The sequence below is a fragment of the Odocoileus virginianus genome, chromosome 29 (genome assembly GCF_023699985.2).
Source record: "Odocoileus virginianus isolate 20LAN1187 ecotype Illinois chromosome 29, Ovbor_1.2, whole genome shotgun sequence".
NCBI lineage: Eukaryota > Metazoa > Chordata > Mammalia > Artiodactyla > Cervidae > Odocoileus > Odocoileus virginianus.
The window spans coordinates 3,098,419-3,104,339 of NC_069702.1; the positions used below are offsets into that span (position 1 = coordinate 3,098,419).

The following is a 5,921-nucleotide window of genomic DNA, read 5'->3' on the forward strand; positions in this document are numbered from 1 at the left end:
TATGTGTATATATGTGCATATGTGTGTATACACCTCCCCACACACATATACATAGAATTGGTTCATGTGACTATGGAGACTGAGAAGTCCCCAAATCGGGGGGTGAGTCAGAACCTGCAGACCAAGGAAAGCCAATGGTGTAGTTCCTGTCTGAAGGCCAGGAGGCTCAAGACCCAGGAAGCGTGGAGTTTCAGTTCAAATTTGAAGGTAGGAAAAAAGCCTGTGTCACAGTTCAAAGGCAGTCAAGCTGGGAGAATTCTCTTTTACTCATGGAAAGGTTGGCCCTTTTGCTCTATTCAAGATTTCAACTGATTGGATGAGGCCCACCCACAACAAGGAGGGCAATCTTACTCAATCTCCTGATTTAAATATTAATCTCATTCAAAATGCCATCGCAGAATAATGTTTGATCAAATATCTGGTCAAACATTGAAGTTGATGTGTAATTAACCATTGCAATCTGTCTGGGTCTAACTATCCTTTTGGTAAAAAGGAGATAATAATCCTATTATATCATGGCTGTTGGGACCATATATTCAAGTTTCCTGGTATTCAATAAGGCCAATTTTTCCTTCTCACTTTCCTTCCACTGTCAGTATTTCAGGCATGTGTGAACAGGTCAAGGGATTGTTTTGATCTTTTATGTCCTTTCCTTTGCCCCTATTACCCTGTTAGACTCACGATCCATCCCAGCCAACTCTCTCAAACAAAATGTCAACAAGTCATCTCCACAATTTAAGCAGTCCTCCTGTAAACTCCTGTAAACTACCTAGCAAGAAGAACAGACCCAATTTTACATTTGGGGAAGAGTCCTGTCCCATAACCTGATGTGTCTCAGTCCATAGTGCACAGTTTCCTTCCTGTCTTTGGCGTTCCTTTGTGATGCAAAGTAAATCCATCAGTCAAAGCAGCCAAACTTTCTCCAACCTAGAACAATGTGTTAGTAGTACAATGCTCTAGTCACCCTTCATCTCTCTCGCAATGCAGATTTCTTGGGGAGTAAGCACTGGGCATTTCACTCACTCGGTGCTAGGTGAGTGCAATCATACATCACTTCAAAATCACCCTGTGTTTTCTTCCTCAATATTCCACTCGGGCCTCTGTTTACATGATCACCACATCATCCTTCCAAATTGCACCTTAAATTCCATTCTGTTTCTTTCCACTGTTACAATTTCCAGATTATAGTGATTTCTTTCCAGCGTGCTTAATCTTGAGTAAATCAATATAGCTGTACTATTTTCCATCAATTTGATCTTAAGTGAATTGACTCTTGTTCTCGTTTGAGAGGGGGATGCTGCTGTGTAACGCCACTCAGAGAACAGTGACTAAAGCATGCTGGTCTGCATTATCCTCAACCCAACAATATCTCCTCACTTCTCACTTCTCATTGACCTTTGCTGGCAATCACTTTAGATCTAAATTCTAGTGTTCATTTCACTTTGAGGGCCACTCACTTCATCAAAATCAAAAGAAAAGGAGAAACAGGCAACTAAATACTTCTCTTTCTTAGTAATATTAAAATAACCACAATCCACAGGAGAAAAATCTTCCTTCTTGTTTCAATAAAGTGTAATTACAGACCTTGAATTTAAATCCAAGTCATCCTGTCTCAAATAATATATTCAGTCCAACTGCACATATTTCTTCCCGTTGGGTCCTTTTGGAAAAATGTGACATATACAGCCAAGGTTCACAGCTGGTGTCAGAAAATCAGCTTATAATGAGAAAGTCTAAACTTTCAGAAGACCACTGGTCTACCACTTCTCACACTCCTGATACTTAAAATAATAAACATAAAGGCTGAAGGTAATTTTTATTGAAAAATCAAAACAAAAATATTTTCTTGGAAATGAGTCACCTTTTGACTGAACTAAAGAGCTCTGCACTCACAGCCAATGTTTTCTGCCTTTGGTGGAATCCCTGGCCACATGGTAAGGTACTTGGTCCCAGGTTTCTGGCCTTGTAACTAGAATGAGGTGGTGGCAGAGAAGAAGGCATAGGTCGGCGCAGTTAGCCACACTATCTACGTCTTTCTCTCCTGGCTACTCTCGGAACAGGCGGTTCCCATCAATGTCTTTGCTTTGCTCTCTGAAGACTTGAATCCCCACTTGCAATCACTATTCATCTACTTCATTCCAAGAAAACAGGCCATATCGTATTTGTCTTTACAATGATTCTTTGCCATTTCCAGTTTTAAGAGCAAAGTTCAAGTGTTATGACTCTGCTTAGCAACTCTTGAATAAAGAAATTGGAGCCTAGGAGGACAGAAGCATCTGCAGCAAATGACTTAACACCATACATCCTCTGCTCGATGCTGACCCGGAGTGTAGCCGCCCCTTCCTATTGGCATCCACCCTGAGGATAGACACCCTGTGAAGATTCTTCCTACTTGCATCTACTGAACAATCTTTTCATCTTACACACACCGAATCACCTCAGGCACCTCCTGTGCTGGGTCAAATACCCCAGCCCTAGATGCCCTAATTCATAGTTGGCCATTTTGTCCCAAAACACTAATCCCAAGCCTTTGCTCCTGGAGATGTTTACCAGCCTGGTTATTGCTTCTTTACTTCAACTGACAATTCAAAACTCACCTCCAATCCCAGCCTGTCTGTATTTTGCTCAGCAAAATTCACATGACAGCTTGTGAGACTCTATCCCCATTCTACCAGGGAAGAAAACTATGTATCAAAAAGATACATTAGGAGATAGGGTTTCTGGTCTGTATGGTTCATGCAAATGGTTAACTCGTGCTCATTCATTCGTTTATTCATTTAATAAATCAACGTGTTTTGAGAGCCTGCTGTGTGCTAGATATTGCTCCACCTATGAGAATACAGCAGTGAATCAAGTGGTCGTGCACCATGCTTTTATGAAGATTATAGTCACATGTTGGGGGGGTGTTGGGGAGGTCGTCAAAAACAAATGCATGAAGAAACAAGGACATTTCAGATTCTATCATGATTACCACCATGAATAAAACCTAACAGACCAATGTGGCTTTAAAAAAGAGGGGAATGGGAATCACTTTTTTTCCCCAATTTTTCTTTTTTTAAATATAAACATTAGTGAAGAAAAAATTTTTTCTTCCTATCTGTGTGTGTGTGTCTGTTTATGTAGTGATAACACTTAAGATCTACTCTCCTGAAAAAAGAAAGAAAATATTTTCCGTGTCCCCGCCTGCAGAGTCAGTGTGCGGTTTGGGAGAAAATGTGTCGGATATTTTGGGGCGGTCACGTGGGCGGGCGGGCTCCGAGAGGCCCCGGGACCGTCCCAGCCTAGAGTCCGTGCCCCCCCAGAACCCCCCATCACCGCGAGCCCCTGCCACTGCGACGCTCCATCCCCGCGACCGCCCGACGCCGGGATCTCGGGGCTCGGCGGCCTCCCTTCCCCCTCCCTCCCCCTCCAGGACTCTTGGAGACCCAGTGAGCAGGCCAGGCAGGGCGGGCACGGAGCCTCCCAGGCCAGGGCAGTGGGCATGGGCGGGGGCTGTGGCTGAAGAAGTCCCCCGCCCACAGCAGACCCCAGGGGACTCAGCCTCCCACACTGCAGCGGCCATGGCCACCAATAAGGAGCGACTCTTTGTGCCTGGTGCCCTGGGGCCTGGCTCTGGCTACCCAGGGGCTGGCTTCCCCTTCGCCTTCCCAGGGGCACTCAGGGGGTCTCCACCTTTCGAGATGCTGAGCCCTAGCTTCCGGGGCTTGGGCCAGCCTGACCTCCCCAAGGAGATGGCCTCTCTGTCGGTGGAGACGCAGAGCACTAGCTCAGAGGAGATGGTGCCAAGCTCGCCCTCGCCCTCTCCACCTCCCCGGGTCTACAAGCCGTGCTTCGTGTGCAATGACAAGTCCTCTGGCTACCACTATGGGGTCAGCTCTTGTGAAGGCTGCAAGGGCTTCTTCCGTCGCAGCATCCAGAAGAACATGGTGTACACATGTCACCGCGACAAAAACTGTATCATCAACAAGGTGACCCGGAATCGTTGCCAGTACTGCCGGCTGCAGAAATGCTTTGAAGTTGGCATGTCCAAGGAAGCTGTACGGAATGATCGCAACAAGAAGAAGAAAGAGGTGAAGGAAGAAGGGTCGCTTGACAGCTATGAGCTGAGCCCCCAGTTAGAAGAGCTCATCACCAAGGTCAGCAAGGCCCATCAGGAGACCTTCCCCTCGCTCTGCCAGCTGGGCAAGTACACCACGAACTCCAGTGCAGATCACCGGGTGCAACTGGATCTGGGGCTGTGGGACAAGTTCAGTGAGCTGGCCACCAAGTGCATCATCAAGATCGTGGAGTTTGCCAAGAGATTACCTGGCTTCACTGGGCTCAGCATTGCTGACCAGATCACTCTGCTCAAGGCTGCCTGCCTGGACATCCTGATGCTGCGGATCTGCACAAGGTACACCCCAGAGCAGGACACTATGACCTTCTCCGATGGGCTGACCCTGAACCGGACTCAGATGCACAACGCCGGCTTTGGGCCCCTCACAGACCTCGTCTTTGCCTTTGCTGGGCAGCTTCTGCCGCTGGAGATGGACGACACAGAGACAGGCCTGCTCAGTGCCATCTGCCTCATCTGCGGAGACCTCATGGATCTGGAGGAGCCTGAGAAAGTGGACAAGCTGCAGGAACCTCTGCTCGAAGCCCTGAGGCTCTATGCCCGGCGCCGGCGGCCCAGTCAGCCCTACATGTTCCCCAGGATGCTCATGAAGATCACTGACCTCCGGGGCATCAGCACCAAGGGAGCAGAAAGGGCCATCACCCTGAAGATGGAGATTCCAGGCCCGATGCCTCCCCTGATCCGAGAAATGCTGGAGAACCCCGAAATGTTTGAGGACGACTCCTCGCAGCCTGGCCCTCACCCCAAGGCCTCCAGCGAGGATGAGGTTCCCGGGGGCCAGGGCAGAGGGGGCCGCAGCCCCCATCCTGACCAGGGTCCCTGACTTCCCCTGCCTTGGGGGTTGGGGCTCCAGGCAGCAGACTGACCATCTCCCAGACACCGCCAGTGACTGGGGGAGGACCTGCTCTGCCCTCTCCCCACCCCTTCCAATGAGCTCCTTGTTTTTGCCAAAGTTTCCAGGGGTGCCTCTGTGTTCATCCCCATCTTGCTCTAACCGGCTCCCTCTCCAGTCCTGGGGGCCTGCCCTCTTCCCTCCAGGAGAGAGGGCAGAGGGGTGAGCCTGGGTTTGGACTTTGAAATCTTAGCACTGCCCCTCACACACCAGGGTCCAGGCCCCCCAGGGCAGGAGGAAGACCCTTCATTCCACAGCCCCTTCCTCTGCTGGGTGCTTAGGCCTCTGGGAGCAAACAGGAACACTAGAGACCAAAAAGGGGGCTGTAGGGGGAGGGCTGAGCCCACCCTCTGCCAGTCCTTGGTGCCTAATGCTGCATGAGGCACCTGCCGGGTGCATCCTGCCCACAGTGCCCCATCCTCATGCCAGCTCAGAGTGGGGCAGCCCGGGCCCTGCATTTCTGTTGGGGGGGCAGAGGGTGAAAGGGACAGGTGTGGATAGCTCCACACCTCTTCACTGGGGCCTCCGTTACAAGCCCCTCCCCCAGCTCTGCCACGTGCCTTGGGCCCCCCCTGCCCCTCATCTCAGCCACGGGGCAGGGACCCTCCTACACTACAGAGGGGCCAGGGGATCCCTCTCCCCCTAGTGCCTTCCCCCTTGACCCCCCAGAGCAGCTTGGCCCATGGAGAGGTGGGATGGGCACTGCTTAGCTGATCCCGCCCTGACCCAGAGGAAGCCTCTATTTATTTATTAGCTTTTGTTTACACCCTGGAATTGACCCCTTCCTCCAGGGGACTTGGGAGGGGGACCCCAGGGCCCCTGTGACCCCTCCCTTCCTCCAATCCCCAGTTTGTATTTAGCTGCCAAATAAGATTCCCACTGGCTCCCCTTTTTCTCTGGGGGGTCCGGGTGCTG

General features: G+C 50.4%; 1 pseudogene; it reads left to right on the forward strand.

Moving 5' to 3' along the window:
* The first annotated feature begins 3,187 nt into the window (after window positions 1-3,187).
* Window positions 3,188-5,540, forward strand: LOC139032015 (retinoic acid receptor gamma pseudogene; annotated as a pseudogene).
* The last annotated feature ends 381 nt before the right edge of the window (window positions 5,541-5,921 follow it).